Below are 23,953 nucleotides of genomic sequence, written 5' to 3'. Positions count from 1 at the left end.
GAGTGAACTCCAACTAAGAAGACCTATCAAGGGACAGAAGGCAGGACATAGAGAATGTTGTGATTTAGAAGTTATACAGCCAACTACCTTCTAGGTACACCTGTGCTGTCAGACTATTAGAACAAGACCCAATTCAAAGTTCTATTCAACTTTGAGACTTAGGCTGCCAGTATTCCCACCAGGTCACATTTGGCTAAGACAGATTTACACAGAGAAATGAAGGTCATCAGCATAAAGATAGAAATGTTCAGAGCTTAAGGAGGAAAAGTAGACGATATCATATGAGGACAGAAAGATGCACTGGGATGCATAACACTGTATTAAAATGAATATTACAAAGCTGAAACAAAGAGTTTTTGAATTCTAATTTGCATTTCCAAAAGTTATATGCACAGATACTTGCACTGCTTCATTTCCTCTCTACATGGGGGTCTGGGTGGCTATCTGGAAGAAAAGAAAAAAGCTTATCAGTTTTTTTTTTTAGTGCCCTATTGAACACATCACTGCATTTTAATCTGGGACAGATGGTGGAAAATGGCATCTGGTTAATCAGGGGTTCATAGATTATTTGGTGATACAACTTAACTGTGCTGATGAAGAAATGAGAAATTGTGTGTCTTCCCTAGAGCAGCATTATAAAGCATCTTTCCTGGTGTTTAAAATTGATTGTGCATTATATTGGTTAAAGAGTGGCATTTTGAAAATAAAATTAGGGCTGATTTGCATTTGTGTTGAAACAGTTGCACAGGCATTTGATAAGAATAGTTCTTTTTTCTTTTAGAACACATTTACAGTTTACATTTATTTATATTAACTCAATGTTTTATTCAACATTGTTTTAAAAGACAAGACAAACATGGATATAATTACTCATAAAGAAAATAACTCTTATGAATGAGAATGATTACTATGTATTCCATTTGGGAAAATAAAACACAATTTTTTTTATTAATTAGGACACAGGCAATACTTCAGTAAATGTACCAAGGTAATTCAATTTCATAACTGACAATTTTAAAAGGCATTTTGAAACATTATATATTATTAATTTTTACATCTAGAATTGCACTTGTAGATGCCATCAGAATACTTGATCAATATCTGTTTATTAAGATATAAGCTCCATGACTTAATTGTGTTATGTTTAATTTATGTGTATTTCCTTGATTCACAGTCTGCAGTAAATTCTGGTTGCTTAGATCTGGGCAAAATGTCTTTAAAATTATCAATAACTTCCAGGCAGTAAAAAAAATGAATTGCATGTTGATGGTAAAAGAAAACAAACTGCTACATATGATGCATGCAGATTTATTAACTAAATAAGTCTTCATTCCTCCTCCAAATATGATTGAAATTTATAGGCTTGCTAGAAAATTCTATTTTCCAAGAAGGTGTTTGCAAAGATATTTGTACAGTAATTAAAATAGTTACTTTTCCAGTAATTATAATAGGGAACTTGGAAATATGCAAAATAATAATCTTATTTTATTTATGGTATATCATATTATCTTTGAAAAGCAACTCAGGTGACATGATGTTTAAAAGTTTCAATCTCCTAAATGAAAAACACGTTGCTATTGTAGAATTGGTCTTGTAAGATGGTGTCAGAGATAAAAATCATAGGAAAGTTCATAGATTTTGTTTTTAATTTTTAAGTTATTTCATGTAAATCATCAATGGACTCTAGGAAGACATAATCCCTCCCACCCCCACCACACACACATCTTAAAAACTTTACATTTTAAAAGGCCAGGCAAATATTACTGAGACAGAGAAATATATAGTAAGCACCTGGTTGTAAATTTAACCATAACCATCCAGAAAGATCAGTTATAAAATGGACATTCTGGGCTGAGTATCAATAGTTAAATAAATTGAACTTTGTCAGGAAAGGGAGGGAACTGAGTTTCTAAGTGGGCCAGAGGTAAAAAGCAGGTTTTGTGAAACACCTAGGGATGCTGCAGTTGAATAGTCTGCAATTGGAAGGTAGATCTAAGAAGTAAAAATACTAAAAAAAAAAAAAAAAAAAAAAAAAAAAAATTAAGATACTACTTTGTTATAAAATAACTTGATGATTCTGTGTTGATGATACATGAATCAGCCCCCTCCCATCAGTACAGTGAACTTGGTCAATGGACTGACTCTAACATGTGCTTCTTTGCCCCATACAGTTATAGGGCAGAAAGTATAAGCTTTAGAAGTTGAATCCCATGGGAGAGGGCATAGCATTCATGCATCATGACAGACACATGTTCATTCTATGCCCCATAAGGGGCAAACACCATTCTGGGTACTTAGGTCACGAACGTGAAAAAACTAGACCAAAGTTTTGAGGTGTGGAGTATATATTACAAGAAGAGAAGAGAGAGGACAAACATATAAACAAATAAATAAACATGTTCCAGATGGCAATAAATTTTATAAAAATAACAAAACAGGGTAAGGAGGATAGAGAATACAGGGATGCTATTTTAGAGAAGGTGATCAGGAAAGATCTTCCAGGCACAGTGACATTTGACAGAGATGTAGAGGAAGTAAATGATGAGCTATGTGGATGTTCTAGGGAAGTGTACTACTGGCAAAGGAAACATCAGGAACAGCTCGGAGAGTTTCTGTTTAAGGACCAGCAAGGCAGGCAGCAAGTGAGGCTGCAGGGCTGTGGGCAGAAGGAGGATGATGGAAGATGACGGCTCAGAGCTGGTGATAGCAAAGAGGCGAGATCAATCACAACCTTTTGGCCGCTCTAGGAAACTTGGCTTTTCCTTTCACTGAGGCAAGAGGCCACTGGTCATTTTTGAGTAGAGTGATGTGATCTGGTTTCTCTTTTAAATAGCTTATTTTAGCTACTCTGAGGAAATTGAAAAGAAGGAAGACAACAACAAGCTTTTGCAACAATTCAGACCAAGGGTGTTAAGAGTTTGGACCACATTTCTAACAACGGTAGTGAGAAATCAGTGCCTATTCTGATGTGAGTCAACAGGATTTGCTGATAGACTGGGGGTAGTGTGTGATAGGAGAGAGAAGTGAAGAGAAGTAATCCATGACGCCAAGTTTTCTGATCCACATAATTAAAAGGATGGAGCTACCATTTACTGAAATGGAGTTGATAATGGGAAGAAAGTAAATCTGAAGTCCATTTAGGGGGCATAATTATTTTGAGATACTTCTTAGCTAGTCATGGACAGATCAAAAGATGTGACATGCTTATCTTGAAAAAAAAAAAAAAACTAAAGAATGAATGAACTAGAGGAATATGGTAAGATTACCAGATAGGCCTAAAAATCACCAGAGTTTGTGAATTTCCTCCAGTGGATTAAAAACTCCACCAGAAATAAGAACAATTGAGTTAGAGCAAGAAGGTAGGGATGTTTGGTGAAGTGGTTAAGGTTTGGGAAAATTACTTAGAAATATTTTATCTTCTATACATTATAGGGGTGGGGATGTTATGGCCAACTGTGTGGCTTGGAAAAGTTCCTTAATTCTCATTGCTTCTACTCAATATGCAGTTCTTATAAATCAGAGAGAACATCTCTTTCAGGTTGTATCAGGAGCATTCTCAAACTAACACGCAGAAATCGGCAATTTAGGAAGGGAGGAAAGGAATATTCACCGATTACCTGCTATATTCCAGACACCGTGCATGCCGCTTCACACATATTACCTTAATTGATCTTCCCGACACATTTCTGAGATGGAAACTCTTATTTTCATTTTAGAGGTGAAGAAAGGTTAAGGGTTAAAGATTCATCTACTTAACATAGCTAGGCAGGGATAGAGCATGGCATTTGCCTTACCTGCCATCATTTCCATCTGAAGAAGTTGAAAAGCTGCCTCCAAATATTTTGGTATGAGATGGGGTACATAAATACTTGTTAATAACTTGTTCGACTGCATTATGTCTAGACAAGAATATATTAAATTCGGAAAATAAATAATTTTAGGAGTGTAAGCTTTATGAGGATTTAGTCCATGCTGTCTTATATACAGGTGTATTCTATTCATTCACTCACCTAATATTCATTTGGTGCTTACAATAGGAAAGGAGGTTTTTTGTTTATTTGTGTTTGCTTGCTTGAGACAGAGTCTCGCTCTGTCACCCAGGCTAGAGTGCAGTGGCTCAATGTCAGCTCACTGCAACATCCACCTCCCTGTTTCAAGCGATTCTTGTGCCTCAGCCTCCCGAGTAGGTGGGACTACAGGTGTGCACTACTATGCCCGCCTAATTTTTGTATTTTTAGTAGAGACGGGCTTTCGCCAGGTCGGCCAGTCTGGTCTCAAACTCCTGTCCTCAAGTGATCCGCCCACCTCAGCCTCTCAAAGTCCTGGGATTAGAGGCATGAGCCACCACGTGGGGCTAGGCTAGGAGTTATGTGCTCCATAGTTAAATAAGATACAGTTCTTGTTCTTCAGGATTTCCTATTTTATATATATAGACAGCCAGATAATAGCACACTGTTTCTGCTTTAAAGGCTGCGCTCCTCTTGCCTGTTTAATATTCAACTGCCTATAATCCAGGGCTTTGCAAAAAATCATTCACTGCTTTTTTGCAGTGATCAGTTAATCAAGCAGAGCCACAAAGGGACTCAAGCAAGGGTAGTAGAAGGCTGGCTTCTGGAATACAGGAAAAGCCTCCGTTTGCCAGAGCCCAAGGTTTTAAATGCAGACAAAGTCAAAGGCTGGGAAGAAAGCAATGTGTGCTCATAGATAGCATGGACCCAGGAGATCAGCCCCAGGGATGGAGATCAGATGGAAGCCAATATCGCTGGTCTAAATAGAGGCAGACCAAGTTTAGAAATTGAAGCACAGAAGTTCAACTGCTTCAAAGAGATTTACTGCAGCTTTGAAAAACGCGAACTGAAAATCAGGGGTGCGTGTGGCAGGGCCCACAAGCTCTCAAAGAAAGAGAGGGAAGCACTAACTGGGCAGCCTCTGTGTGGCTTCTTAGGCTTTAGACCCTTCTGAAGATGCTGTATATCTTTCTCTATCAGGACCCAGGGAAGTTGGGTTGTTCCCTGGGAATACTTAACTGCTGCACCAGGAGGAAGAGACAGCTACAGTGCCCTAAGTCCCCAGCTCCAGTAGCCCTTAAGGATCCCTGGTCTACTTCAGCGCCTCTTTCAAAGCTGCCTCACTCTGAGTAGTTTTTTCTCCCTCTAAGAGAGGCCTATTACCCTTGCTGCTGGTGGTGGTGGTGGTGGGGATGTCCTAGATTTGTCTAGTTGTCTTAGTTTGGGGGCTAGATCTTGTATTGGAGTTGAACTTCAACTTTTATTAAGGGGCAAGGCTCTTGACTGAAATTTCTTTGGTAAACTCTTGTTTCTAGAAAAAATCCAGCATTGGGCTCCCTTTCAATGACCTTTTCATTCTGCAGATACTAAGCCTCATTCTTCTCCCAGCTAGATTAACATGCCTTGGGATATTGCCTGGTTCTAGGAGGGACAGTAGGTCATATCATGATAGCAGTGGATGAGCATGGTGCTGTGAGACTGGCTGAAGTGGCCCTCGATAAAGGTCAGAAACAATAGGCAGAAGGGTACACCATTTATACCTACTGGTAAAGTCCATTGGTGGCCCATGGCTGGACAGAAAAGCAATAGCCCCTTTTAGAGGATGGAAGTTAAAGTACTAGTTATAAATCTAAAGAAAATATTTAGTCCACTGGAAGTAATGGTTCATTATGATTATTAAAACAACAATGACAACATGCAGGCTAAGGATGTCTTTAAGATATTGTAGAATGCCTGAATAGATAAAACATGAGGCAAAATAAATGGCAGGGAATAAATGGATCTGATTAGTGGATGACTTACTATCCAAGATGTAGCATAATTTCTATAAGGCTATATTCTAAAATATGCATTTAATGCCATAAGCACAAAAGTATAAAATGCACTGGGATCTCAATATGCCAAATGCACTTAAGAGTCCAGTGGGGATGATCTTTCTGAGGATGGCCATGCCTCAACAGAGTTTAGTCTCCTAGACCTTAGGTCATTTGTATTATCTGATAGCATAAAGGTATGTGGCATCATGGAATGAGCTAAGTACCACATTGGAGAAATCTCCCTGGATACCCAATGATCCCCAGGACATTTCATTCTGTTCATATCCTGGTACCAGTAGAAGACAGAGCAATCTCAGATGCAGCCTCTGCCAATCTCGAGATTCCTTCTGCCAGATCTTTATGTCATCTCAGAAGAATAGTATTTGTTGTTGTTTTTTTTTGTATCCTTGTCCTAGATCCACTTCACACCGTGTTAAGCAAAGTGGCTGAGAAAATGCAGAGTTATTTCAGGCTGAGACTTATATCGGATAATCATAAGGGCTGTGTACACCATAGGATAGAATTCACTTGTTTTATTTTTCGACATTTAACACAGTGAAAGATTTAAACATAAATTATTTGATTGGCTCACTCAGTTACTTGCAAGGAAGCTCCTGAATCACTGTATGATCCCCATGCTCCCCCAACCAATTCCTGAAACTTGGAACCGAAGCATTTTTTTGGAAACACCAATGCAACAGAAATAAATGTTATTACCCTGGGGCCAGCATACCTTATTCTGCCCCATGCTTCCCTCTCTCTAGGATTGTTCTCCACTGGGAAATGTATCTTGTTCTTTGGCCATTCTCATGCAGAGACACTGTTCCTTCCCCATGTACCTGTTAGGATTCAGAACAAGAAGTCACTTAACTCTTTTTACGTCGAATAGTTAAGAGTACACAGTTATTCAGGAAATTGTAACTTTGATGTATTTAAATATAAGAAACATCTGCTTGGAATCTGACCCATGTTTGTAGTTCATGGGTCAATCAGAAAATTAGGCAGGGTTTTAAATGATGTTTTAACTGCTCTGCAAGGTGCAGGCTGAAACCTTTCCTCTTCGCTCATAGGTGGGAATTGAACAATGAGAACACATGGACACAGGAAGGGGAACATCACTTTCTGGGAACTGTTATGGGGTGGGGGGAGGGGGGAGGGATAGCATTAGGAGATATACCTAATGCTAAATGATGAGGTAATGGATGCAGCACACCAGCATGGCACATGTATACATATGTAACTAACCTGCACATTGTGCACATGTACCCTAAAACTTAAAGTATAATAATAAAAAAATAAAATAAATAAAAATAAAGAACTCACCCAGTGCAGCTCCCTTCTTCCAAGTGTTGACTCTTTTCCAGAATTTGCTTGCTTTTGTCACTCGCCAGTGCCTTTAGGTGGCTGTTTTGTAGTTTTTCCAGCATTTATATTTTCTTTGGGAAGGGCAGTCTGATTGAAGCTTATTCACACATTTTAAAGGCATCCCTGAGGAAACAGGAAGAAAAATTTGCACTGTTAACCCTTTGCCTTGCAATCAAAAAGTTTGTAATTATTATATACATACCCTTGCTTGGCTTTGATTCTTTTGTGATATGTGTATCAGAAAAAAATAAAGAAGAATTAAAAGAAAGGCAAGAAGATGAATGGAAGAAAGAGATAAAATAAGGCTTTGGATTAATGTGTAATGACATAGCCACAATTACAGTATCAGGCAGAATAGTTTCCTGTTCCTAAAAGTTTCCCATGCTCTGCCTATTCATCACTTCCTCCCTCCTTTCAAATTCATGACAATCACTCATCCTTTTACTGTCTCCATAGTTTTGTCTTTTCCAGAATGTCACATATTTGGAATTATGAAGTATGTAGCCTTTTCAGACTGACTTCTTTTACTTAGTAGTATGCACTTAAGATTTATCAATGCATTTTAATAGCTTCATAGCTCATTTTCTTTTAGCACTGAATAATATTTCATTGTATGGATATACCACAGTTTATTCATCCATTCATCTACTGAAGGGCATCTTGGTTGCTTCCAGGTTTTAGCAATTATAAATACAGTGCTGTAAGCATCTCTGTGCAGGTTTTTATGTGGACATAAGTTTTTAATTTATTTGGATAAACACCAAGAAGTGCAATTGCTGGATCATACAGTAAGAGTATATTTAGTTTTGTAAGAACTGTCAAACCAAATGGTACAGTGGCTGTACCATTTTGTGTTCCCACCAGCAATGAATGAGAGTTTCAGTTTCTCCACATTCGTGTCAGAATTTAGTGTTATCATTATTTTCAATTTTAGCATTCTACCAGATATGTAGTTGTATCTCATTGTTGTTTTAATTCTCAATTCCCTAATGACATATACTATTGAGAATACCCACAATTTTACAACATGGTATACTACCACTGCTGCCATTACTTGTAAACACCTAGTTAAAACTTTCTATGTACTAGGCACTATGCAGAGTACTTTTCACATATTTTCTCATAACCCTACGAGTCAGATACACCATTATTACGCATTTGCAGGAAAAAAAATCCTGAAGTTGAGAAGAGTTAAGTGCACTGCTAGTAAATGTTGAATCTATGACCCTGGGGTCTTTCTGACTCCAAATCTCATCTTTTAACCACTACATACATTTTTCCTCAAAGTGTGATCCTGAATTTCCTACTTCAAACCAGGTAGGATGTTGATAAAAATTCAAAATTCTGAATTGTACAATATTGCATCAGAATCTTCATGCTGGGTGTGGATCTGGAGTGGGAGAAACTGAAACACACTCAAGATTAACAGCCATTATACTACCATTCTAGGATTACCCGAAGTCCAAGTAGCAGTTTTGATACTTTATTTCTATCTTGTATCATGTATTTCTCTTTGAAGTATATTTACAAAATCCCTGTTATTTATATAAAATAAATTATACTAAAAACATTGAGATTATATCTTAAATGTAGGTGAATACATAGTTTTCTATGTTCCCTAATTAAGGATGCTATAAAATCTTTTCCTCATACACTCTACCTTAGAGATAAATTTGACAACAGGGAAAAAAAAAAAAAAAAAACAAAAAACCTCGAGTCTTTCAAACATCTACTGTGTATCATTCTGGTATAGTCTGAATGTATCCTCACAAAATTCATATTGATTCAATTGATTCAATTGAAATCATAATCACCAAGTTGATGATATTAGGAGGTGGGGTCTTTGAGAGGTGATTAGGTCATAAAGGTGAAGCCCTCATGAGTGGAATTACTGTTCTTATAAAAACACTTTAGACAGGTAGCTTGCTCCTTCCCACATATGAGGACACAGCAGGTGCCACCTATAAACTAGAAAGTGGACCCTCGCCAGACTCCAAATGTGCCAGAGCCTTGATCTTAGACTTCACAGCCTGTAGAACTGTGAGAAATCATTTTCTGTTGTTTATAAGCCACCTAGTTTATGACATTTTTGTTATAACAGTGCATAGGGACTAAGATATACTTTGTGCTAGGTAAATTGAACAAAGACCATACCAAATACTTCTAGCATTATGACAGATTTATCTAACTATAAAAGTCTATTTAATGTCTTTTTATTGGATGGAAAAACTGAATATATTTGCATATTTTACTATACAACTATATACTATATATATGCATATATAGTGTGTGTGTGTATATATATAGTATTGTATATATGCTATACCATAGTATACCATAATATACTACATATATAGTATATTTCACAATAATTTCAGGCCAAGGAAAAAGTCATTATTGCAGGCACTCTATGAAAACTTATTAATTAAAATAAACAGACACGTATTTGTTGTGGCTTTTGATCCAAGACAAGACATTATTAAGGATATTAACAATAGAATTGCCTGTGTTCAAATCTCTGCTATGCTTCTAAATCATTGTGGAACTTTGGGCAAGCTTTAGTAACACCTTTTAGGTCTTGGTGTACAAGATTCTAAATGGAGATAAGGAAAGCCTCTACGCTCTAGAATTATTGAATTAAAGGAATTAGACAGTGCCTGATTCACATTAAACATTCAATAAATGTGAGCTATTATTATTTTCACTATTATTATTCTCAAAAAAAAAAAAAAGGAAATTGAGTAACAGAGTGGTAGGGTGGAAAGCATGGCAGAATGGTAGTGTGAGACCCAAAAATATAAGAATATAAATGATATGTGACAAATCCATAGTATAGAAATTGAATACTCTGAGAATGAAAAACTGAAGAAATCACTTTTCATGGGAGTGGGCAGGGATGCATGGCTTCTTTGAGGAATCTAAATAAACTTGAAAATGTTTTTAGGTGAAAAGAATGTGTATTTGGAGTGGGTTTCCTCAGGGATGTACAAATTTAGAGACTTTAGCACTTTTTGGTAGATAGGGAAACCCCATTGGGACCCTCAGACACAGCCCACTGTGTCAAGACTTGGCAATTTGAGGAGAGATGGTGCCAAAGTAGGTGCTGTATAAGAAAGGAATCTTAGACACATGAAGAGAAGGCATCCTTTCCATACTAATTGAAGCTCAACTCAAATAGCAAGCTAGAACCCCATTTGCAGCTACAAAATTGCAGACTGAGCACTACAGTCTTTTAAACAAGACTGTCACTGAGTTCACAAAGGCAAGAGGCATTGTCACCTGAAGCCACAAATCCTGCTAAGAAGAGCATTAATTGTTCTCTATATCACATAGACTGTTTAGTTTTGCAATCAATAAGAAAGAGTGGGCTCGGACCAGGACCCATTGCTTTTTTCAGGTAAATTTGGAATTCAACAAATAGACCACGATCTACAATTTTCTCCATAAGGCAGAATGCAGGCTAAGCTGATACATATTTACCAGCATGGAAATGAGTTAATGACCTTGCGATGAGGATCTCAGTGACATAAACCCCCATTCTCTTTACAACTTCTTGAGTTTGTCTTGGTGTTTGCTAACTCTGAGGAGGTCTAAAAGAATAAACAGTGTTTGCATTCTGCTTTCAATGCCATAAACACATTTTGGAGAGGCAGGAGCAATTTTATAGCTGTACATACACTGGAGAGAGAGCATGACCCTGGAGAGCTAGAGGTTTATCATTACTTTAAAAAATAACGGTTGAGAAGGAATTGCTCTAAGTGTAGTCTCTGTCGTTTATTTTATATTTTTTAATAGCTACCTCTTATTGAGTGTTTACTAAGAGACAAGAACTCTATTAGGCACTGTTTAGACTTTTATTTTAAAATGAAACACAGATACAGCAAACCACACAAAATTATTATATGGCAAATACATCTTAACCGCCACGCATGTCAAAGAATGAAAACTTGCTAGCCATCCAGAAATCTCCATACATTCTCTGTCCTCTCTGTCTCCAAAAATAACCACCCTCTTGACTTTTATATTAATCTTTTTTTGCATTTTTATTGTTTACCATTTAAGTGAACATCCTAAGGCATTATAATGTAGTCATCAATTTTCAAATTGATATGTCTTTTAGCTTCAATATCATCAACGTGTCATCTCCCTTGTTCCCACAAACTCCTTTCCCTTAAAATGAATCTGTTGACAAATATGGGCCACTTGTGGATTTTGCCCCAGGGTCGATTTGATGAGTATATTGATATACTCATGGTGCCAATCTACATGTTCTTCTCTTCTCTGCATTTCCAGCAAGTGGCAGCAGGACCCTTGATCAAACTCAGCTTTTATATTGTTTGCAACATTATAGGTAGCACTGAGTCTTTCATCAGGAGGCAAATTGATGCTCAACAGCAGGTTGGTTATTTTCTTGGTGATTATAAACTGGTAATACTCTAATTCTACCCATTATTTTACACATTAGCTCAAATAATTTCATATGTAAGGTAATTCTTCCTTTCACCTACAATTTGGTTACCCAGTGGCATAACTCCAAAAAAGGACAGAACTGAAGTTTTTATGATAGGTTTTGTGATAATAAATTGGTTCCCTATCACCCTCAGAAGATCAACTAGGATTTAAATTTATCTGATGGATCCCAATGCACTGTAATTTTTATCCTTATTGAAGTGCTATTTTTTCCTTCTTCATCCAGGTGGAGCCTTTTCAAGGTTAACTTTTGATTCCTCTTAAACTAGTAGTCTTTGATACTTCCCATGTTAGTCCATAACAAAATGTTTCAGATTTATCTGGTATGCTTCTTTTCTTATATCTGTATTCAGCACTTTTCTAAGAAATTCTGTTTTTTGTTTGTTTGTTTGTTTTTTTAACACAAAAACCTGGTTGCAAGTGATAGTCATTGCTACTAGGTTTGCCAAAGTTAGCACATAAAAATACAAGCCACGTAGTCACCTATTTGGGACACACTTATACTAAAAAAATTATTCATTGTGTATCTGAAACTCAAATTTAATTGAGTACCCTGCATTTTATTTGACAATTAATTTATACTAGGTCAGTCATTATTTTTAGACCGAGTTAATCTAGGTCCTCTGAGAAGCAGGTGCAAGTGGATGTGCAAGAGAGTTCTTGGAGAAAATGTCTGTGAGGGAATAAAAGAGTGAATGGAAAAAGCAGGAATAACCCTTTGACTGTGATGTAGGCTTTACTGCTGTGAAGGTCAATGGGAAGAAAGGAGAATAGATAGAAAGAGTCTGAAACTGTAGTTCAGGTCTAAGAAATATTCAGGAGGGTTCTCAAACCAAAGCTGTCCAGTGGAGGATTCCCACAAGCCCTATGAAGGGGACTGCTTCAGTATCTCTGCCGCCTGCACTCAGTCATTTGCCTAGCACAAGCTGTGGGAAGCATAGCCTCACTGCTAATGCTGTTGTGCATTAGGAATGAGATAATAATGATATCTCCAAATGAAAATTTCCAATTCAATTTCAGGGCTATTTTCTAAAGGAACTTCTTCTATTTGCCTCTTATCTATCTGTAGTGAAAATTATAGTTCTTAAAGCCTTGGAGATTAGAGAGTTAGAACATCTCATAATTACTCATTTACTTTTCCAATATTATACACACAACAGAAAAAAAAGTAACTATACAAATATTACCACCACCCATTATAAATATTGAAAATATGTTTTCTTGCATATGCTATCTCATTCTCTCCATTTAGTTGTACTAAATCTACATTGGTAGATAATATAGCTGTTATGTACTCTTTCCTACTTATCACTCAATTTGTCTTATTCTACTATAACTAAATGTGTAATCCACCATAATTCTTAGGCTTATGTCTCTCCAGTTCTGGAATGTTCGCAGTGGCTCTTAGTGACATGAGGTATTGGACAATTGAAACATATCTGGTCTAAATTGGTATGTTTGTAAGCATAAAATACATACTGGATATTGGAAATTTACTATACAATGTAAAGTCTCAGACAATTTTCATATATATTAGATATCAAAATGATAAAACGTTTAGTATATTGGGGTAAATAAAATATACCATTGTTTTAAATTCTTCTGTTTCTTTTTATTTTCTTCAAGTGGCTACTAAAAAATTTAAAATTACATACATGATTTTTTTATTTAATTGCGATGTTCCTGTTAATTTTGTTTTCTAAAACTGATTTCTAGAAGATTCCTCAAAAAACTCCCCTGAGGACAATATTCCTTGAGTGATTGCATGTTGCTAACAGTCTTTCTATGACCGTTATAATTGAAATTCAGTTTTACTGAATATAAAACTTCTGGTCCATATTTTCTTTTCTTGAGTATCTTAAATATGTTACTTCATTTTTTTCTCTCTAAGATAAAGTGTTACTGTTGGAAAGTTTAATAATAATAATCTTAGTTCCTTTTTAAGTCAAGTATTCTTTTGCCCTAGATGCCCGAGTAATTCTCCTTTTCCTCTTTCTTAATTTTACTTGGTGTTGATTGTACTATATTAATATTATCAGTTACACTATGAGATTTTTCAGTAAGTTTAAATTGATTTTTTAAATTTCAGGATTACTTTCTAATACTTTTTTTTTTTTTTTTGAGATAGAGTCTTGCACTGTCACCCGGGAGTGCAATGGTGTGATCTCGGCTCACTGCAACCTCTGCTGCCCGGGTTCCAGTGACTCTCCTGCCTCAGCCTCCCGAGTACCTGGGATTACAGGCACCTACCACCACACCCGGCTAATTTTTTGTATTTTTAGTAGAGATGGGGTTTCACTATGTTGGCCAGGCTGGTCTCAAACTTCTGACCTCGTGATCCACCTGCCTCGGCTTCCCAAAGTGCTGGGATTACAGGCGTGAGCCACCGCGCCCAGTCAGTATTGAGTATTTTTTTTTTTTTTTTTTTTTTTAATCCTTACTTTGTTCTGTCACTCAGAAACTCCCATAACATTCACGGATTTTTTGCCATCTATAATACATGTCACATTTTCTTGAAACCTCTTTATTTTTTAATTTCTTTTTAGTGTTAAATATTTTTCTCCTTCTCAACTTGATTTCCTTTAAAGTGTTATTTTTGTACTTATATCCTCTTATTTTCCTTCTAGATTAGTCTTATTCCTACTATGCCGTTTCTTTTATTTCTAATTTTTTTCTTGAGTTTGATCTCTTTTTCTAGTTCTGATTAATGTTTTTTCATGTGTTGCATGATTTTCTTGATGTCCTTTAGCTTATTTTAAAATAATATGTTACACTTCTGAAAATATTTTGAGCATGACATTTTTTGGCAGGCTTATTTTGTCAATAGCAGAAGTTGGCAAATTTCCTATAAGGTTCAAGACAGTAAATATTTTACACTATGTAGGCCATATGGCCTGTCACAAATACTTAACATTGCCATTGTACCATGAAGATAGTCATAAGCAATATGTAAATGAATGAGAGTGGCTATGTACCAATAAAACTTTATTTCTAAAAACAGAAAGTAGACTGGAGTTGGCCTCTGGGCTACAATTTGCCAGTCTCTGGTCCATAGGAATTTCATTCTATGTTTTCTTGTAGCAACTTTGTTTTGGGGGCTAAACTTTACATACATGGCATTTGACCTTGATAGTTTTCTGTTGCTCATTTTTGTATAAATTTAGTTTTTTTGAACTTTTAGATAGGTAAAAATTAAGACTGACTTTTCAACCTAAAGGAGATCCTTCTTCTCTTGTTACGTAACAGTAAAAAATATATATATTGGCTTGTTTTCATAGATTTCTTTTATCTGTTTACGTGGAAACAGGCTTGTCTGGATTTTCTCTTTCCTTCAATTTTATTATGTCTATTCAGTTCAATTTTGACTCCACTTTTAGTAGTTTATCCTCAGTATGGGGTCCTGTTTTGGAAAGATGCCTGGAAGGTTGGTTTCAAGAGTTCACAGGATCGAGACTGCACCAGCCACCTAAGACCCTGACATAGGCCTGCTAAGAACAATGAAACAGCTGAGATTTTATATTGCTTACAAGCCAGTGAGTTAACCCGCCAGTTTTACGGATGTTGGCAAAAGACATGAGACTCTGAGGGTCAGAGACAAAGACTTTTATTACTCATAGTATAATGAGTAGGATGAACATGAGTGTGTTTGTGTGAGTTCTTCTTCTCGTCAAGTACCATGGGAGGGGTGGTTGAGCCAGATGGATGCCTACCCACACAGTCGGTTGCAGTTTATAGAAGAGGAACCCTGAGCTTAAGGAACCCAAATCTTTTATAATGGGGAGTAAGCGTGCTTGTTTTTTGTTCCAGAGGAAGACATTATCTTTTTTATACTGAAGAGTAATAATGCTTGTCCTTTGCTCCAGAGGAAGATCCTAGTCCTTCTTTCCAGGTTAATTGCTGAACAAATATTCTTTAAAAGATATTATGAAACGGCATTTTCTTCTGATAAGAAATGCAGAAATATGAGGGACCAATTTCCTGTGGGGAAATGGGCTCCCCACAGGGCCCCTTTTACTCACTGTTGGAATGCACAAAACCTCTCCTAGTTCCACTCGGTGTTATTATGTTGGTCCACTGTAGTTTCTAGTGAATACCCATTGACTATTTGGGGGTTCCTTTCTTAAATATTTTGGAATTATCTCATCTGTAATTTGCCCTACTGCTTTCTTCTGAATTCGCTCACATAGATACAAGGGCACCCACACTGTGTGGCTTTTGGTGTTTACGGATTTGTATAGGTATCTAGTTATTTAGAAGTGTTGTAAATGTTGTACATTTGGTTCTGATATCTAATTCTCTATCTAGCCTAAACCCATGCTGTCATCACAGCAGCCTATCTTCCCAAAATAACCCTTTCGAAAAAAGTATGCCAAGCCTGATTTTACTTTTTTTGAAGTCCTCATTTTGAACATAAACTTTATTTTTCCCTAAAATACTTATATTTTTCCCTAAAATACTTATTTCTAAGATCTTCCGAAGCTGCATAAAAATACTTGTCTCTCCTCTCCTTCCCCTATACTAAGTGGTACTAAGTTGTTATTGTTTTAAGTGGAGGGGCCAATGTTTTCTTTCTTTGCTTTCTATAATATTCTGTATCTTATTTTCTTGCCATATTTGTGTACCCCATCTATCAGCAATTCCTCTTACCCTCTTTCCAAATACGTTGTCAGAAACTAGCAAAGCAGATAAACAAACTTATTTAATATGTGTGCAGAGGATGTAAAGCAAAAATAACTATCTTCTGAGATTGAGCATAATCTCAGAAATTTCCATTGACTTTATGGTCCTTTTGGCAGTATATATACAGTCTAGAGGAATTTAAGCTGTATTTACAACAACAAATATTTTATTCAACTTCAATATTTCCTCAGCATTTTGCCCATTATAGCTCTTCCTCCTCCAAATTTAGTGTAGTTTTTATATATTAGGTAAGAAATAAATTAGGAGTGATAGTGCAAACATATTTCTTTCCAAATTCTCCTGTGAGCTTTCCACACTGGAAGCTTGGTACTTCATAACACGTAGTACCTGCTCCTAAGCAGTAGAAAATTCCATGCTTATCTGGCTCTTACTTAATGTTTTAGAACTAAGCAATATCTGATGGGTTCTTACTCATATCCAGCATCAGTAGATCAGAGGAATATCAAGATTATGTAATTCCTACATGTCAAGTAGAGAAAAGTAAAATATTCTGGGACAACAGAAAGAGAAAATATATTTTCCCTGGATGATCCTGTTCAGTAAAATAAAAAATACAAGCTTATAGGAGGTGCTAATAGAGCTTAATATTGAGAGGGTGAATAAAGATTTTTTTTTCAAAGAACATTTCCTCTGAGGCTCCCCCTACTTAGGCAAGGAGACTGATGTAGACCCCTACCCACCACCCCCTGCACACACACACAGTTAACTCCAGTACCCAACAGAATTCCTCTCCACTAAGCATTGATATTAGTAGAAAAGATAAGATGCCACATATGACAATTAGGATGCTGAACAAGCTATTAGGTTGGTGTAAAAAAATTGCGGTTTTGCCATTACTATTTTTTTTTTTTTTTTTTGAGACAGAATCTCACTCTGTCACCCAGGCTGGAGTGCAGTGGTGCCATCTTGGCTCACTGCAACCTCCGCCTCCCGGGTTCAAGTGATTCTCCGGCCTCAGCCTCCCTAGCAACTGGGATTACAGTCACGTACCACCACACCAAGCTAATTTTATTTTTTATTTTTTTTTTGTATTCTTAGTGGAGACGGGGTTTCGCCATTTGACCAGCTCGGTCTCAAACTCCTGACCTTAAATGATCCACTTGCCTTGACCTCCCAAAGTGCTGGGGCTATTATATTTAATTGCAAAAACCACAGTTATATTCGCACCAACCTAATATTAGAAAATAAAGGCATTCAATTGTGCAGTGAGATAGACACTACAAAGAGTGAAAGAAGAAAGTCCCTGTGAACTTGCAATGGGAAGGTTGTGAAAGGTGTTGAGTCCTAATAGATCAGTTATATTAGGGAAGATGAAAATGTGAGTGGATGGCTTCTCCATGTGAAAGGTCAGGGAACCCCTGAAGGGAAGAGGACTGCCCATTTGTCCTGTGAGGCTTTTGATGTCCTATTAACTAAGATTAAACACTCTTATAAGTGTTGCTCAGTAAATCAAGTTGCTAACTGAAGGGTGATTTTCTAGTCATTCATTTGTAAGAACTATCATATCCGTAATAGATTCTCTCCTCCTCCTCCTCTGATGCTTATGGTCTAATTGTTAAGTGTAACAAATGATAAAATATTACAAGGCAAGGTAAGCTTGAAGTTAACTAGTAATATCAAGTATAACTTACTGACAGAGGAATGAGGAAGTTACACTTTTGACTGCATTCTAAAATTATACAAGTATATAGAAAACCAACGGCAGGAGCAATATTTAGGCATAACCAGTGGGATTTATGGTATTTCGGTTCATTATTTTTATGAAGATGTCAATAAACCAATGAGACTTACTACACCCTAACATCCCTAACAACTTCAGAATGTATTCTCTTGGCGTTTCCCTTCCCTCTCTTTTTCTCCTCCTACTCTACCTTGTCTCTTCCGCTTCTTTCTCTTTCTTCTTGGATTTGGATAAAGATCTGTGACTTTAGTAAATATTTAGATATGCAGGATAGAAACTGAGTGACTTAAACATTTCCTTATTCTCCCAAAAAGATATAGATATGTGACAGATTGACAGACAGATGAATATAACAAGGGATATACACTAGCAAGCAACTCATCGTGTCTAATAGATGAAACAGAATTAAACAATGTTCAGTATTGAAAGGTGTGTTTTAATGTGTCTTATTTCAATGTACTTTGCCTCCCCTGATATCCTGAAACTATTATTTGTATAATCACATGACTCCGCGTGGTGAAAGGAACCCAAGGACTTGGCCTCAAGTTTCCTTTGGCAATAGTGGAAGAAAAATCCCCAGTGGTAGAAAGTCAATTGGTAGAGAAAATGCCAGGGACTCTTTAATGTCAGCGGATGCTCTAGGGCTATTGCACCTGAATCTTCGACTATCTCTTGTTTTCTAGAGGAAAATTCATGGGAGAATTTGAATCTAGTACTAAATCCTTAAAAACAAATTGAACATTGTGGAAGTGTTAAAAAAGATGAAAATCTTTCCTTCTAAAAATTAGTCAGGATCTTATAGTAGAATTTTCTCTTTCAATTTGTAAAAGATTTTCCAGAATGGGAAATGTGTTTTGTGCTATTCTGGGAATTTTATAAGGAAAGAAATTGGGTAACCACTATGAAGTCTGAATCTAAGAGAAGGCTCAGTAATATTGCACTTTTCAAGGAATAAAGGAAGACTATTTTGAATCATTTGGGAATCTTGTCTTGGTTATGGAAACGAGAAATACCAGATTCAAAGAAATTTATTCATCACAGGCAGACATTATCTCAAAAGGACAAATGCGATGCCAATGTTTCTAAATACTCCTCCATACATAGCAACCCTCTGTCATTTGTAGAGAAATCTGATTCAGAAAACTTTATTTCTAAAGAGTTGTGAAAATCAGGAAAAAAATACCATTAATATCAGCTCAAAGAGATGATGGAAGGTTTTTTTTTTTTCTTTTTTACTGTGCCAACATAACCAATTCATTAAATGACAACTCTTAAAAAAAGAGCAGAATAAATAAACACACATCCCTTGTTGGGCATCTAGTGGGTAAACATGACAACAGCAGGTAAATTTCTCATGTTCTCAAGTTGTTTTGGTGTTACAATTCAGCTATATGTATATAGAGAAAAGCATACACAGTAAAATAATCTGCGTTGTTTTACTGTCTTAATTCCTGTATATATGACACAGAAGGGCTGTGGGGTGAAAGGAAGATGTGAGGTTTTAAATATAGCAAAAAAAAAAAAAAAAAAAGAGGTTTGACAACACCGGACCTCAGTAGGCATGGGCAATTTGTCAATATCTTCAGGTCTCCAGAGAGCAAGAATGACTCTCAGGATATTGCAACTCTGTCTGCTTCCACCAGAGATCATAATTGGGCTATGAATTTTTATAACAGGAAAGTCTTCCTGTCAAAGACAGAGACTGACAAAAAGTTTATTTAACTGATACTGAAAGAAACTCAGAACAGAATGAATAGTATACATGGGTATCATTTATATATATAGTGCCTTTACTTCTTTCTTCTTTTTTTCTTTAAAAGTAAATTCCTGTTATAGTTTACTGGTTAGAGCTTCTAAAATGTAGCTTGTTTATGAGGATTGCTCAGCATACTGGTTTTCTGCCCAGGGACATGATATGCATTTTGGGGAATTCAAAAGCCGATTGAGGTGAGTAGAGGTCGTTCGTAAATCGAAACCAAATGATAGCAGAAGATGTGAACTAAAGCGATTTCTTTATCTGCAAAGAGCTAATTGGGCATATTTCAGGCCAAGTCTCTGAAGACACAGCTCGTGAACTCTGTCTTCTTGATGCTCTGCTCATTATAGACACTCAATAGAGGACTGGCTAATGCTAGGGAAATCCCCATCGAGGTGGTCTTTACATGACACTGCAGATTTACCTCAGGAAGGAGAGCAAAGAGAAGGAAAATGCAGTGAGGGCTTCTAGCAACTAGCTGCTTGTGGAGTACTATTTGCCTTGTCTAATTCATCTGAAACTGAAGAGTTTGTCTCTAAAGGATATCCTACTTCACAAAATCTCAAGGGACATTTGTCTTTCTGACATATCAGCTGTTAGCTAAACCTTATTTCTTACTTGGTTGTTTTTAGAGTAAATTTTGGTTCTTTGGTCCTGTGTCTGCTATTTGAGGTGGAGGATTAAATACTGCATAGATGACCTATGTATGTATCGAACAACCTAATTTTGCCACAGATACCAAAACACTATAACGATAATCTTCAATTAATCCAATTATTATCTAAATTTCATAACCTGTCCTCAATTATCTACCTTAATATTTCTAGGTAAAGAGAGATGTACTGCATTGACTTCCTGTTTTTAAAGGGTAAAACAGCAAGAGAAAGAAAGATATTGTAGATATTCACGGTGTTGTATGTGAGGAAGTTTTTGAATGACTTCAGAAACCCAAATGAATATATTGAGAAAGCAGCATTGTGAGTTCTGTCTACATGTGAACCCAAAACTGGGATTTGAGGCAATTCATTTTCAGAAGGAAGTGATGGAGTTTGAATCCTAGGAAATCTTCCTGAATAAAATGGCCATGTGTTGTAAGGTTTAGATATTTATAACCCAAAATAGAAGGAATTTTGCTAGGTGGTCTCTCCAGTTCCTTTTCGGTTATGAGAGTATGATTTCTTTCCATGAAAAGCGTAGAAAAACTTCCTTTATTGTTATATGAATGTTATAAAATGTATACTTGTCCATGAATTAGCTGATCAAAGATCATACATAAAAACTATTCAAAATACTCTGTGAATCTTTTTTAAGAAACTCTCTTTAAATAGATTTTTGTATTCAGAAATGATACTTTGTAAATACATTTTGAATTTCAAATTTAAACATTATCAAGACAAAATTGTGACTATATGTGTATGTAAAACTAGAGAGCACTGGAAAATGTGATGGATGGTAAGGGCCTTTTGCAAGGTAATTAACTTACCTATTGATTTTGTTTAAAAAATTTCTAAGTACTTAATTGACTCTCCCATTAAAATTTAAACATATACAAATAATTTTTCATTCAGAGGATAGGCGTTTGATTTATAACATCAACATATCATCATAAAAATTTAGAGAATGAGAATATCTTAATGGGCACCTGGTCTAAACATTTTAATTTTACCAGGTAAAAAGGTGGAAGTGGCCTGGCATGGTGGCTCACGTCTGTAATCCCAGAACTCTGGGAGGCCAAGGTGGGCAGATCACGAGGTCAGGAGATCAAGACCATCCTGGCTAACACGGTGAAACCCCATCTCCACTAAAAATACAAAAATTTAGCTTGGTGTGGTGGTGCGTGCCTGTAGTCCCAGCTACTCGGGAGGCTGGGGTAGGAGAATGGTGTGAACCCGGGAGGCGGAGCTTGCAGTGAGCTGATCGCACCACTGCACTCCAGCCTGGGAGATGGTGCCAGAGTCCATCTCAAAAAAAAAAAAAAAAAAAAAAAAAGTGGAAGCAAGAGATAAGTGACTTCTCTGTGTTCTATACCTCCATGCTCTGATGGACCAAGAACACCAATCTGTTGACATCTAGTCAGGTACAGAACCCCTGTATCTATATTGCATTAGAGTTATATATACTTTAGTGCTTTTAAAATTTTGTAGACATTTGATTGTGAATGGATGTTTTGTATTTTTTCTTTAAAAATAACATCATTAGAAACCATATAAAACAGAACCGCAAATACTCCCTTCTAAGGTGAAAGGTATTCCAACATTTCTTGTTTGGACGTTAGAATTTTTTCTTCAGTAAGAAATTAAGTTGAAAATGAAGTAGAACATCTTACACTGCAATTCAAGTGCAATACATTAAAAAAATAAAAACAGTGTTTAAATTGGGAAAATCCGTTTACATGTGATTAAGTTTTAATCAGTGCCCTTAACCTAGATCTCAACAGCTAAAAATGTTCTTAGCTTGACAAAATAACAACCCATCCCAAAAGACAAATACTTAAATTAAATCAAAGAAACATTTTATAAATAAAAAAAATTCACACACACATACACACACAGACCCCCACAATACATGAAACATATAATAATGTATGTCTTTATTTGTAATGAAGTGGATTTTATACTGAATTCAGAACATAGATGCAAGTTCAACAGTTGAACTAAATCAAATAAGTAATCTTATATAAAAGGATAACTCCCTCTAGCATAAACTTATCCTGTGTGACAGATATCTCTGTAATAAAGTAAATTCCTTCAACTCAAGCAGATTGTCCAAAATGGAAACACATTGAAAGGATGAATATACTCAAATAATCAACAGAAGAGCAAAAGATAAAAATGGGAACATTTTCTGAATAATGCAGATGCCCTCCCTCCAAAAAAATTACATGTGAGGGAATATCTATATTGTCACAATTACTGGATAAGCTGCCCAATAGCTATTATACTGGTGTTTCATTAAAAATAACTATTTGCTTTATACTTTTGCAACTTGCAAAGTTATTCCTAGCAAAAACTTATTTCTCCTGAAACAGAATAAATAGGTCATTCACAATATGCACTGGAATACATATTTTTGAAAAACAAGATCTCCACTCACCTCTGATTCTATCTTTCTGCTGGTGATTACTGTTATATTTATTTTAAAATACATACTTTATTGGAACCATCGTTACAATTAATATTTAGGACAACATTATAATTCATGTTTTAGAAACTACTAAGGCAGGAGGACAACTCCGACCATTCTACAAAAGTCTTTCAGTTAAGAAGTGATTAATTAATGGACTGAGTGGCTCAAAGCAGGGAGCCAGTCCTTAGCCAATAAAGCCCAACTCAGTGCTACCCCACTGCCCCATATTCTCTGTCCTCTCTGCTGGAACTGTCTTGTGCTGAATACATGAACACCTAAATATTCAACTCACTCCTGCCATTTCTCTAGTGAGCAATCTCCTACAACCTGTGCCTGAGACTTGGAGACTGTTTGTGGTCCATGGGCTTTAGGCGCCCCAAGGAGAGCCACGTGCACTAGTGCATCTGGATGAACTGTGGACTTTGTCTATCCACGAGAATTCAACTTCCTAAGAGCTACATTGACTCATTGATTTGTATCCAGGCTCCCGGCTCCCAATTCCCAAACAACATAAGCTCCCTGCAGCCAGGGAATTTGGTAGGTTTGTCGTGTTGTTTAGTGTCTCTTCCCTGCAACCCTCTCTCTCAGCCTCACAGTGTGTTTGGCACGTGGTAGGTGCTCGGTAAACCTACTTTGAGTGAGAGAGGGTTGTGTTGAAGAAAGGAAAGGCTGAGAGGACTTAAGATTTGAAGGTTTTCCTTCCTACATGTGTCCAGGAAGACAGAAAAAGAAAAAAAAAAAGTGAGTATCAGATTCTTATCACCATTACAGTTATTATTGTTTTTAACCAACCTTTAGGAATTCCACTGACATTACCCAGGCAGCTGGTAGGAGAATCTGGGCTGGAGGCTAAAGGATGTCCATTGCCCCAAATCAGAAGGCGCAGAACCTCAGGTCACAATCTGAGACAACCCCTCGGGTCCCGACAGGTGTTGCCCGCCTCCCATAGGGCTCCGGGACCCCGGTCCCCGACTGCCCCCTGCCTTCTGGGGCGCTGGAGCATGCCCAGTGGCAGAGCTGGAGCCACCGA

The 23,953-nt window shown here is 36.7% G+C and overlaps 1 long non-coding RNA gene across 1 annotated transcript; it reads right to left on the bottom strand.

Annotated features, from left to right (window-relative positions):
- Window positions 1-6,344: 6,344 nt before the first annotated feature.
- On the bottom strand, window positions 6,345-23,942 carry LOC100940187 (uncharacterized). The gene is made up of 3 exons (XR_152620.5): window positions 23,716-23,942; window positions 7,148-7,312; window positions 6,345-6,663 (listed from the first exon to the last, which is right to left on the bottom strand). It is a non-coding gene; the product is annotated as an uncharacterized LOC100940187 (long non-coding RNA).
- Between the last annotated feature and the right edge of the window lie 11 nt (window positions 23,943-23,953).

The sequence above is a fragment of the Pongo abelii genome, chromosome 11, assembly GCF_028885655.2.
Source record: "Pongo abelii isolate AG06213 chromosome 11, NHGRI_mPonAbe1-v2.0_pri, whole genome shotgun sequence".
Lineage (NCBI taxonomy): Eukaryota > Metazoa > Chordata > Mammalia > Primates > Hominidae > Pongo > Pongo abelii.
This window is presented reverse-complemented; position numbering and strand designations above follow the sequence as displayed.